Below are 12,861 nucleotides of genomic sequence, written 5' to 3'. Positions count from 1 at the left end.
CCAACTTTGAAGGTTCATAGATCTTATGGACAAAGATATATTACATGCATGAGAATGTTTCCACCACATGATTCGAACAATTATTCGATAAAGACTTATCAATGTTATTCAATGAAATTCTAGAACATGTGTGTTCACATTTAAAATAATTCGTATACCATCCAATAAAATCTTACGTGTGCTCATTTATATATCTGAAAATTAATCATTATAATGGTGAGAGCAGGAGTTTCAAAATGTATGTACTTAAACTACTATAATAATTCCTATCTTCATAATTCTAAACCATTATAATTTTCTCAAAAAATTTATTTTTTAAATAAATTTAAAAATATAATTATAAATTATGAAATGAGATAGGTGTAAAAAGTTTGATAAAAAATAATTTAAGTTTTTAATTCAATTTTCATTCAAAACAATAGATGAATTAATTTGTGTTAAGTTATTTAAATATTAAAAGGAATTTTGAGCGGTGTCAAAAGGTTTACTATTAAATAGATTTTTTTTTTTTACCTGAAGCTCAGATTGGTTCGGTCTAGCATGATTAATTTTTTTTAATTGAGAAAATTTTAATTAGTAAGAAAAAAGTAGAGAAAAATTACAGGTTAAGCAACAAAACGACGCTTAGGCAAACGCCAAACATTTTCTAAATTTTCCAAATAGAACTGGTGGGTAATCCCACCAAGTGAAAGAATTATCAAAAGTTTTCCAAAAAATCATCAATAGAATTTCCCTCGCTGTAAATATAAGAATGCCTAAATTTCATCTCCTTTAGTAAATGAAGACAATTAACCATATATTGTGAAGATATCAAGGAGGATTAAAATCTTGATTAGTGAAGCACAAAAGCGCCATAAAAGAGTCACTTTCTAACCATTCTTTGCGCCAACCATTAGAAAAGGCCCCGTTAATAACCAGGATAATAGCATATAACTTTATAAAAAAGGCACTATGATGGCCAAGCCCCAAGGCAAAGCAACCTTTTAAGATGCCATTAAAGCCTCTGCAAATAGCAGTACAAGACGAATCCCCTAAGTTCCCTTTCATCAACCCATCCGTATCAATTTTAATCCAAGAAATTATTGGTGAACACCAAAATACCGTGAAAATTGTTGGAGCTCTAGCTAAAGGCTTGTTCAAATTTAAAATCTCGTAGATGGAGGCATTTCCAATAACATGACCAAGGCATTTCATACTTAAATAAACTAAATTTGGAAAAATACCCACGCTTGAACACGAGGAGCTGAGCCAATTAATTTGAAGATTGCGCTATGGATTTTCCCACCCATGGGACCGGCTCTTTGGCAACCTGAGAGGCGGATTCAACCGGAAAAAGGATTACTTCTTTTTTTTTAAATGAAAAATAAGAGGAATTCTAAATAGCCCCTATCAAGTTGTTAGACAGCCCCATCTTTTTAAATTTAAACTACTATTTTAACAAGAGTGGGACTATTAGCACCCCTCCAAAATTCTTTTAAAACCCCTTTTCAATTATATTCTATTTAATGTCAAAAGTACATTTTTTCTAAATAAATATTATTTTCATTTATAAATCTTGTAATTTCTAATAACTTTCTCACTCTTTTAGTCTTAATAATTGCATTTCTCTTTTCAAACTTTCTTTATTATATAATTTCGAAAAAAAAATCTAAAAGAAAAAATAAGAAAAACCTTATAAAATATTGAATATTTTATGGGTCCACTACAATTTTATCGTACATATAAACTTTGGGTGCAACAATTAGTTTGAGAATCCTTAAAAAATTATTTGTAGTGAGATAAAATTTTATTTATTTTATTTTCTCACAATGTTGTATCCTAATTTTGTTGCCACATATATTACAAGAGTATTATTTTGGCGTAAAAATTTGCTTCTTAAATTTAGATTAATTTAATGATTAAAAACATTTATAGATTGCTTCTTAAATTCATATTATTTTAATGATTAAAAGAAATTTATATTGTGCAAGCAAAATGAAATTGAAGAGAGAAAGAAAATATAAATGAGATTAATTATATTTATATTTGTCCTTAAATATAATTATAATATTACAGGAGTTTTATAAGAACAACGAAGGGGTGCCAATAGTCCAACTCTTTTAACAATTGTAAAAATAACTTAAAAATCAAAGTACACTGCCCAAAATATTTATAATTCTCAATTGTTGAGCCGTGGGAACCACATTTGTAATTAGGAATTGCGTTAAGGAAAAAACCAAGCTGCAAGTAGTCGCTTCTCCATTCCTTATTTCACTTCTCCATTCTTTACTCTCAGCGAAAAAAGCAAAAAAAGGATTTAATTTATTTAATTATTATGGGGTTAGGTGGGACCGTTAAAGTGAGTTCTTTTGCAGCATCTTTGTATTAGGTAAACATGTCCATTTCATTTTTTTTTCTTCGAATTAAGTTAATAATTTAGTATTTTATTTCTTTTCACATGTCAAATTTAGGGTAATTTTAACTTATCTTAATAGATCTCTATATAACATTGTAATTGCTTGAGTGACTAATTCTAGCCTTTACAATTTCTTAGTAATTTTGTCCATAGTTACTAGTTATACACTGAACACACTTTACACTCAGTCTTTTCTTTTAATTGTAATTAAATTATTTTTATATAAGTAATCACATATATAATTTTGAAACAGATATGGAAAAGTATTATAAAAGAAGACCAGTGATACAGCCATTTTCAAAGAGATAAAAGTGGTCCAGGAAAACGAAATAAGTCTGACTTAGAATTGTCAGAACTTCCTTTTGATCTTAGACAACGTCCCCAATTTCTTCTTACAATCCTAATGATCGAGATGGAGTTCGTAGAGCATATTTACAAATGGGTTCTTACTAACCCAAATTCCACAATTTTTGTAAGTCTAAATTTGGGCAACAACAGCGACGATTCAATCCGACTTGGTTCAATAAATACAAAAATTGGTTAGAATATAGTATATCACAAAAATGTTGCATATTGTTTATGTTGTTATTTTTTTAGACCAGAAATTAGTGAACAAGCAAGTGGTGAGACGTTTAGAAAAAAATGGCTTCTCAAATTGGAAGAAACTAGAAAGATTAGAAGATCATATTAAAGGTCCTAATAGTACTCACAATAAAGCCAAGAGTTATTGTGAAGATTTAATGGAATAAAAGAAGCATGTCCAAACATTTTTCAACAAATATTTTGATCAAGATTGAAAAGATTATGAACTTGCCTATTCGCATCCATTGATGTTGTTCAGCTTCTTTTAGAACAAAGGCTTGCATTCCATGGTCATGATGTGCCTAATAATTCAAGTAACCAAGGAAATTATCTTTGAATTTTAAGATTTCTTGCTAATCACAATGAAGATATCAAAAAAAATACTTTAAAGAATGCTCCTGGAAATGACATGTTAATTGCGCTTTTAATCCAAAAAGATATTGTAAGGGCTTGCTCTACTGAAACTACCAATGTTATTATTAGAGACATAGGTGATGCACTATTTTTTTTTTTTGTTTTGATTGATTAATCCAATAATGCATCTATGAAGGAGTAGATGGCTATTGTATTGTGATATGGTAGATAGGAATGGATATGTTATTGAGCGTTTTATAGGTCTTAAGCATGTTACTAGTACCACTATTACCTTGCTCAAGGAAGCTATTGACCAGTTATTTTCTAAGCATGGATTAAGTATGATAGGTTGCGCGAGCAAGGTTATGATAGGGCTTCCAACATGTAAAGCGAGTTCAATGGTCTTAAAACACTTATTGTTAATGAGAATGAGTGCAATTATTGTATACATTGTTTTTCTTATCAATTATAGTTAGCTATTGTGTCTGTGGCAAAGAAATACGATCCAATTAATTGGTTCTTCAATGTAGTTGCTAATGTTGTCGATGTTGTTGGGGCTGGCTTCATGTAAACGTTGAGATATTCTTCAAGAGAAGCAATTACTTTTACTTGGTGAAGCACTTGAAAATGATGAAGTACCAAGTGGGCAAGGCCAAAATCATGAGACTACATTGAAACGTTTTGGTGATACATGTTGGGGCTCGCATTATGGTACGTTACTTCATATAATCTCTTTGTTTCCATACATAATTAGTATGCTTGAGGTAATTGGAAAAGATTAGTCAAACTCTAGTGAACAGAGATTTTAAGCAAATTGTTTGGTATAGTTTATTTAATCTTTTGATTTCATGCTTAGTCTATATTTGATGAGAGATATACTGGCAGTTTCAAATGCGTTGTCACAAGCACTTCAAAGAAAGGATCAAGATATTCTAAATGCCATAAAATTGGTTGAAATATGTATGAAAAACTTACAAATGATGAGAGATGTGTGGGATTCATTGCTTTATGAGATTTCTTCTTTTTGTTTGAAGCATGATATTGATGTCCCTAACATGAATGATGTGTTTTTATTGTGGGATTGATTACTATGTAAGGATTGAGAGATCTCAAACATGCATTATTTTCAAGTTGAGTTATTTTTTGTTGTTTTAGATTTGCAGCTTTAGGAGTTAAATAATTGTTTCAATGAGGTTAATATGGAATTGCTTCTTTGTTTAGCATGTCCAAGTCCAAATGATTCATTTACTACTTTTAATAAAGGCAAGCCAGCACGTCTTGCTCAATTTTATCCAAAGGATTTTCTTCAAAAGAGTTTATGGTGCTTAAAACTCAACTTTAAACTTACTTAATGTATATGCATGCTAGTACTGAGTTTGCAAGATTGAAGGGAATCGACCACCTTGCTAAAAGATAAGGTATATCCGCTAGTGTATTTGTTGGTGACATTAGCATTAGTTCCTCCAATTTCCACAACTATAGTAGAGAGAACATTTTCAGTAATGAAATTTGTAAAAAATAAACTTCGGAATGAAATGGGAGATGAATGGATGAATGATGATTTAATTGTTTTTGTAGAAAAGATGTATTTAATATTATTGATAATGAGTCTATTGCATAATATTTTCAAAATATGAAACCGCGCAGAGAACAATTGTAAATGTATTATAAAAAATTTTATAAATTCAAGTTTCGGATTTCACATCTTGTTATTATTTAATTTAACCCCCAATAAATCATTTTTCTATATCCTGTCATTAGGCCAACCATGATTTATTATGAACACTTAGCAGGACTCTTGACCAATGACTTCCAAAATTTAAGCAAATATTGCTCTTGTTGTGAAAGCTATGTGGATTTCCACCGCATACATATCGCATGGGATTGATTTGTATGCGCACAAACGCCAATCAGATACACCTCACTTTGCTTGCACACACCGCTTGATCTTGTAATCACATACATCTATGGACTCAAGTGCACACCGCTTGATCCGGCTATAAATAGCCCATTTGTAACCCGTTCTCATGATTTCGATTTGAAAAATAAATTCGTGAGATTGCATGGTGCTACTTGGCAAATTTCACTTTGTTCTCTTCCGCTTTAGTTAATTGTTCTTCCTTCAATGCTCCTTGTACCCAACAATATTACAACACGTTATCAACACTAGATCGTTATATTACAGGAAGTATTATATTTTCTCATTTTATTATTTCATTTGCTAATTAGTATTTTTGTTTATTTTCTGTTACTGATATTAAAATTAAAGACCAAAGCATACGAGACTAAAGCGTAAATCAAGACTGAAGCGTGCAGAATCAAAATTGAAGCGTACAATATTCAGATTGAAGCCTTAAAGCTTTAATATTAAAACTCGTTCATATGAAGCCATAAATTTGAACATTCTTGCACGTACTGAAGCCATATATTGAGATTTTGAAGCCTTTAAAGAATAATTGAAGATGGCAAATCCAATGAAGCCTGAATTGAAAGCCCTCAATATTTTTGATAAAAATAATTTATCTTGGATTCTGCCTTGGTAATTCAGCTAGAAGCCATGTGTCAGTAATTCAACTAAAAGCTATGTGCCTCAGTAATTCATCTAGAAGCCATGGACCTCAATAACAGATTATGCTCTTACGAAGCCATTGTTTGAATTGATACGAAGCTACTACCTGAAGTGAATCCAATTTTACACAGTCTTAGTGATAATCCAAAATGAGTTTTTTTTTTTTTTTTTATTGTGATCATAGTTATAGTCACAATTATTATCAACCTCGTGATGGTTACAATAGAACTTATCAAAAGTGAAAGAATGATGATGAAGGACAAGCCCAAGTAAAAGAACAGAAAGAGATATGTGACAGGTGTGGGACAGAAGGCCATTTTTGGAGATCTTATCATCCACCAGACATTTTGTTGACTGGTATCAAGCATCCCTAAAAGGAAAAGGGAAGACCGTTGAGACAAATTATGTTGATCCTGGTGAGAGCACACATCCGGATGTTTTAGGTTTATTCATTGACCATGGTAGAGACATTGATGCCAATTAAAACTAGTTATTAATTTCTATAAGTTTTTATATTTATATCTATTTTGTATTAAGTTTGACATATAGTAATATATTATATAATAAGATTTTCCAGAATTTTTTATTATATGATAAGATAATTTTTTCCTCCATTAGGAGCGAGAAAAAGTTGCCTAATGATTTTAGGTGTCAACTTTCATGATGCACCTACAGTTGCATCCAGAGAAACTAAGGTGGTGTTTATTTTTTAACTTAATGATTTAAAGTGACTTAACTTAATTAATTAAGTTAATTAAAGGTGTTTGTTTTTATAACTTAATGAGACTTTTTAGATAATTTTGACTTAATAAAATAAGCTAATTTTTTTGGCTTTTTACTTAATGTAGAAATCTGAATTAAGTCAATTACTTGCTAATGTCAAAAATATCCCTGTTTTATAATTTAATTTTCATGTCTATCCCAAAACTCACCTATAGATATTTACCCCACATAAAAATATTCATATTTTTTCTTTCTTATATTATATACGATAAAATTTAAAATTTATGATATTTTATATATTAAAATTCCAAAATAATTATGCATTCACTTGAATATAGTTTTACTTATAAATGTTAAAATATTATGGTATTTAATATATTATTTATTTGACATTCAAATTTAATAAGGATATAAATGTAAAAGTACGTATTTTCAGCTTTTTAAGTTGAAAAAAATAAACAACTTAATACTTATTTTCTGAGATTCAGACGAAAAAACAAACGTAATATTCAGATTCAGACATTCAGACCTATTCAGAATTCAGACTAATTTAGGTCTATTCAGATTTCAGACAAAAAAACAAACGCCACCTAAGTCATGTACGCCAGTTATAAAATGAACCCAACCAGGTGTTTGTTCCTGTTGAACAATCTATTAGAATTGCAGCTGATGAATTGTTTACCACACGCTAGTTTATTGGATTTTTATTCCTTGAAAGGAAAGATTACTGATCAGGATCCTATGATAGTAGATGCATGAAATTACACATTCAGGACCTGATTACATTACTGCTTAAGTTATTACTTCTATAGAGCAAAATAATATAGGAAAAAGGATACAGAGACCCCAACGTTTGAATAAGGGACATAAAACTCCTTAATGTTTCAAAAAAGACACTCAGACTCCCATTGATTAACAAAAACTGTTTCGTTAAATCATTACAAGGTTAATACCGTAATTGCAGATTAATAACAAGTGAATTGACTAAAAACCCACACACACATGGCACGCGCAAACAAACCACACACACACACAGCTTCTAGACAAATCCTTTAACACACACAGTCACGGTTTGCCTTGCCGAAAACTGCTGGGGCTGCCGGAAGTTGCTGGAACTGTTCGCGCTACCGGAAGTTGCTTGAACTTCTGCTCGTGTGTTGATCGAGACCGCGTCTGGTTGCCGGAACTGCTCACGATCGAGGAAGCTGCTGGAACTGCTCGCGTTTGGTTGCTGGAACTGCTCGCGTTTGGCTGTTGCTTGTGCTCACGTTTGGTTGCTGCTCTTGCTTGTGGAATCTCGCGTTTGGCTGTTGGAACTGCTCGCGTTTGGCTGCTGCTTGTGCTCGCATTTGGTTGCTGCTCTTGCTTGTGGAATCTCGCGTTTGGCTACTGCTTGTGCTCGCGTTTGGTTGCTGCTCTTGCTTGTGGAATCTAGGGTTCAATTCTCTTAAAACCTATTTTTTCTCTTTATTTTTCATTTTTTTTTACTAAATTAACTTCTCCGGCATGTTTGATGCATATGTGATGTATGTGCAAGAATATAAATAAATGATTACGATAATTTTTTTTTTTTTTTAGTTTATGGTTGTTTGATGAACAGAGTTGTTAATTTGTTCAATTTATTGGAGATTTTATTAATAATATAGGGATAAATTAGATAATAAATAATTATTTTTTAATATGTTATAAGGGTATAATGGTAATTACACTTTAAAATTATAATTTATGTTAAAAGATACAGTTTCTGTTAACCAATGTTAACCAATGAGGTCTAAGTATCTTTTTTAAAATATTAAAAAAATTTATGTCTTTTATTCAAACATTGGGAGTCTCTGTGACCTTTTCCCAATAATATATCCTGTGAAGTATATGCATGAAATTGCTACTTCACGATCTAATTATTAATATTCGAGTTGTTGTTCCCTTAAAAGCAAAATATCCAGGGACAGTTGATGCATTAATTGCTCCTTTAGAGCAAAAGGCATTGATGAGACTTGTGTCCCTACAGTGACACTGCGTCCTATAGAGGCAAATGCTCTACATGTGGCACAAGACCTTCGTATGGCTTAAAATGAAATAAATGGTTTCGAGAAAATAAATAATGTAGCGGGCTGCAAATCGAGCAGAGTTTCATTGGTATCTTTATCCATAAATTTTGAAAAAATGATTTTTAGAATGGATAAACTACCCTTGAATACCCTATTTTACTCTCTTGATCCTATTGTGATATTAAGTATCATATCTGATTAATGCTTTTTAATATACAAATCTATTTGCAGGAATTTATCTGCCAATTTGAAGATATTAATTTGACATATATCGTTATTGCTATAAATTAATGAAAATTCTAGACATTGTTGTTTTTGCAGGTGATATAACTAATCATGTAAGATATGTTTGTTGAAGAGAAATATTTCTAATGATAATTTTACAGGATAATTTATGAAAAATTTGCCTGCATCAACCATTGAAAATAAATTATTGACTATGTGACATTTGAATAAATTATTGAGGTGATATATGTTATCATAAGGGGGAGCGCTCATCAGATAATAAAAGAATTTTTAAAGTTAAAATGAAACATGTGCGTTGTATTCTTTTTTTTTTTTCTTTGATCAAGTTTTTCTATTGAGTTTTATTAGTAAAGACTTTTAATGAGGCAATTTTGAACCCCGTCCAACTCTACTTTATGATTTATTAAATTGTATTTTTTTTTTTGCTTGGATTTTGTCCCATTGAATTTTTGTTCAATTGCAATTCGTATGAAGTGATGGATATCTAAGGAATAAGGAGTACTGCGAAAGCTGAATGGATTTCCACCACAAGCACATCTCGTGTGATTCATTTGTATGCGCACACACGCCAATCACATACACCTCTCTTTACCTGCGCATACAGCTTGATCTTGTAAATTGTAATCACACACCTGTGGACTCAAGTACACACTGCTCAAGTGCTTACCGCTTGATTTGGCTATAAATAGCCCATTTCTAACCCATTTTCATGAATTTGAACAATAAATACGAGAGATGGCATAGTGCTTTCTTGGCATATTTCACTTTTTTCCATTTAGGTTTAGGTAGTTGCTCTTCCTTTAATACCTCGGGTAGACAATGGTACTACGGCTCTGATTGGTACTGAGTTACTGTTGTTTTTAATTTATAGGTGTTGTTAAAATAAAAATATAATTATAAAATAAAAATAAAAATAAAAATAAAAATATATTATAAATATAATTTTTAAATAATTATTTTAATAAAAATAATAAATATATAATAAATTTCTTATTATGAAAATATAAATCCAATCAACTTAATTTTTAAATTATAATGATTAATATTTAATTAAGACCTAATTAATAATTTAATGTCGTACTTTTTAAGTTATAATTTTTCAATCCACTTAAAAATTGTTCAATCCGAATTGCAAACGTGGCCCACCAATCTACAACAGCTGAATTATTAATTACTGAAAGTGATGGATATCCATCTTCAATTGCTACCAGTTCGAAAGGCTGTTAAAAATTAATTATGTTTCTTTATTGCAAACGACAAACAAGTTGGCCATACCATAGTCTTCTCCAGAGGGCTGGTGTTTGAGATGGATTTAAAGCGATCTGGAGCCACATCTATTTTATGAGTCAGCTCGAGGAAGTTTCCATTGCAGTCCATACTTTGCTTTGTTAGAGGCTGAAAGGTTTCCTAAAGGTAAAATTATAATTAGTGAGATAGCGGAAGCAGAAAATGGGACGGCAGAAGTAAAATAATGAAACCTCGTCTATTGCTGAAACACGTTCCGTTACATTATTTTAATAAACGTAGGTCCAAATTAATAGACAGATAAAATCACCTTACGTCAACAACCAAATGACTAATGATGTAAACAATTCTAGATGACAGATTTTAAGATCGACGAAGAAAAATATAAAAGAAATGAGTTTATAAATTAAGATAGTTAATTAATTGATTATTTGAGATTACAACCTATGCTGTGGACTATTTCTTCTAATCCAAACAAGTAATACCTCCCTGCACAAGAACTTAAATACGACAAATCTGACTAACAATAAAAAAAGAAAAAACATTATATTAAAAAAAACTTAAAATAAACTCAAAAACTAATTCTATACTGACAATCATTTCCTGCGTCATTTTTCGATTTGAGGGCTCCCAACAACACATGAGGGTAGGTCGGTTATTGTTAACGAATGAATTGTTAAAGAATTAATATGGCAGCATTGCTTCCATCCTTTAAAAGCAACGATGAGTATGCTGGTAATAATAATTAAAATAAAATGCTGGCAAATTCAATTTATAGGTAATAATTTTTTCAGTGCCCATTGAATTTTCGAAATTATGTAGTTTTCTCTAAATTCCTGAAAAACACGGCATTTGTGGTCCCAAACTAACCTTTTTTCAATTTCTTATTCCCTACTCAAATTTATAGACTTGAGCGTTATTTTAAAACTTGCGCTGGACAAGGATGCCAAAGGAGAGGTGAGAGGAGGGGAGGGGACTGATATTCACGTACTCATCCATGATATTATGCATATATCTCCACCTTATTTTCATCCCTTCTCGAATAATAATAAAAAAATTTTTAGGATCTCCGATCCCTGAATAACTCCTAAATAACTGATATATTTTTAGATTTTAAATTTGATTTAATCTATTAAAATAAAAAATTTAAATAAAAGTAAAATTTGGATATTATAGCTTTACCTTTTACTTTAGTTTTTGTTTTATTAGATAAAACTTTGAAACAAAAATTTTGGGCCAAAACCTTTTGAATAAGACTTGATTAAATAGCAATCAAGATTACAACTAGTTAATTAAACCCGAAAGTTTCATAGTATATTTGTATAAATATTTTAATATTTGTTATTATTTAAATTTTATTATTTATTCATTAATATTTTTAAAAATTAAAATTAAAATTAAAATAGGGAAATGGGGAATTGAGGAGGGGGTGGGCATTCTAGCTAGGGTTGACAAAATCTGGATTCGAATCCACATTTACATTTCTCCATCTGGATCTGTATCTAGATCCGTAAAAAAAAAGTGGATCCGAATATGGGCAATATCCGCAACAGATGCGGGTGGATAATCAGATATCGGATCCGCGAAAATCAAAATTCAATAATTTACCTAATAATATCAAATAAAATTCAATCATAAGTTAACAATTAATAATTCAACATGAATAACATAGAACGACATCTTATATTCACAAATAAAATTTAATTTTCAAATTTTAGTATATATTTTTAATTTAAGTTAAAATTCAATAATTTACCTAATAATATCAAATAAAATTCAATCATAATTCAACAATTAGTAATTCAACATGAATAATATACAACATCATCATAAATCCTCAAATAAAATTTATTTTTTTAATTTAAAATAAAATTGACCGGATCCAGATATCCGGCTTTCTCGATGCAAGTCCAGATCTATGTAGATCTCGATTTTCTAAATCCGAATTTGTATTTTTTAATATACAGATCTAGATTTTTCGGATTCGGATCTTCTGGATCCTTGCAGATGCTGGCTGGATTCGTATTTTATTTCCATGCCTAATTCTAACTCATCCCCGTCCTTGCCCGAAAAAGAAATTAGGTGAAAAATCGTCCTTGTCCATTCTCTAAATAAGAAATTTGGTATAAAATCATCCCTGTACCCTCTCCAAATTAGGAAAATCCTTGAGGGTTCCCGTCCCAGTAGGGATTTTTGCCATCCCTAGCACTGAATTTGTCACAAATTTCTCTCTCTCTCTCTCTCTCTCTATATATATATATTGGGCAAAATCCAAAATGTTTCTTTGGAAAATTGACGTAGCGTAAAGAATGATTGTTAACTGTATTAAACTATGGACAATTTGGCTTCACGTCTAAAAAAAAGAGCAGGGCAATTAGGCTACAAAGTTAATGAGATCTTAAGTTAATACTCTGTTAACTTTCATTGAATAATAAATTTTGTAAATCCTAACTTGAGGTCAATGTGATAAATTAACAATTTGATAAATTATTTGATAATAAAGTTTTTTAAAAAACTTATTTTTCTATAGGACCCAATTAATACATAAATTAATAATTAATAAATTTGAAACTAAATACATATTATATCTCTATGATTTTCTTTATTGTTAGGTCATAATTTTCATTAATCATTGTTGCATTTTTTTTACAACTTTCAATGTGAAAACATTGTTGTATTCTATGTGCTATGTTAAGAGA

This window comes from Citrus sinensis, chromosome 9, assembly GCF_022201045.2.
Source record: "Citrus sinensis cultivar Valencia sweet orange chromosome 9, DVS_A1.0, whole genome shotgun sequence".
Taxonomy (NCBI): domain Eukaryota; kingdom Viridiplantae; phylum Streptophyta; class Magnoliopsida; order Sapindales; family Rutaceae; genus Citrus; species Citrus sinensis.
The sequence above is the reverse complement of the archived record's forward strand: the minus strand, read 5'-3'. Positions refer to the sequence as shown.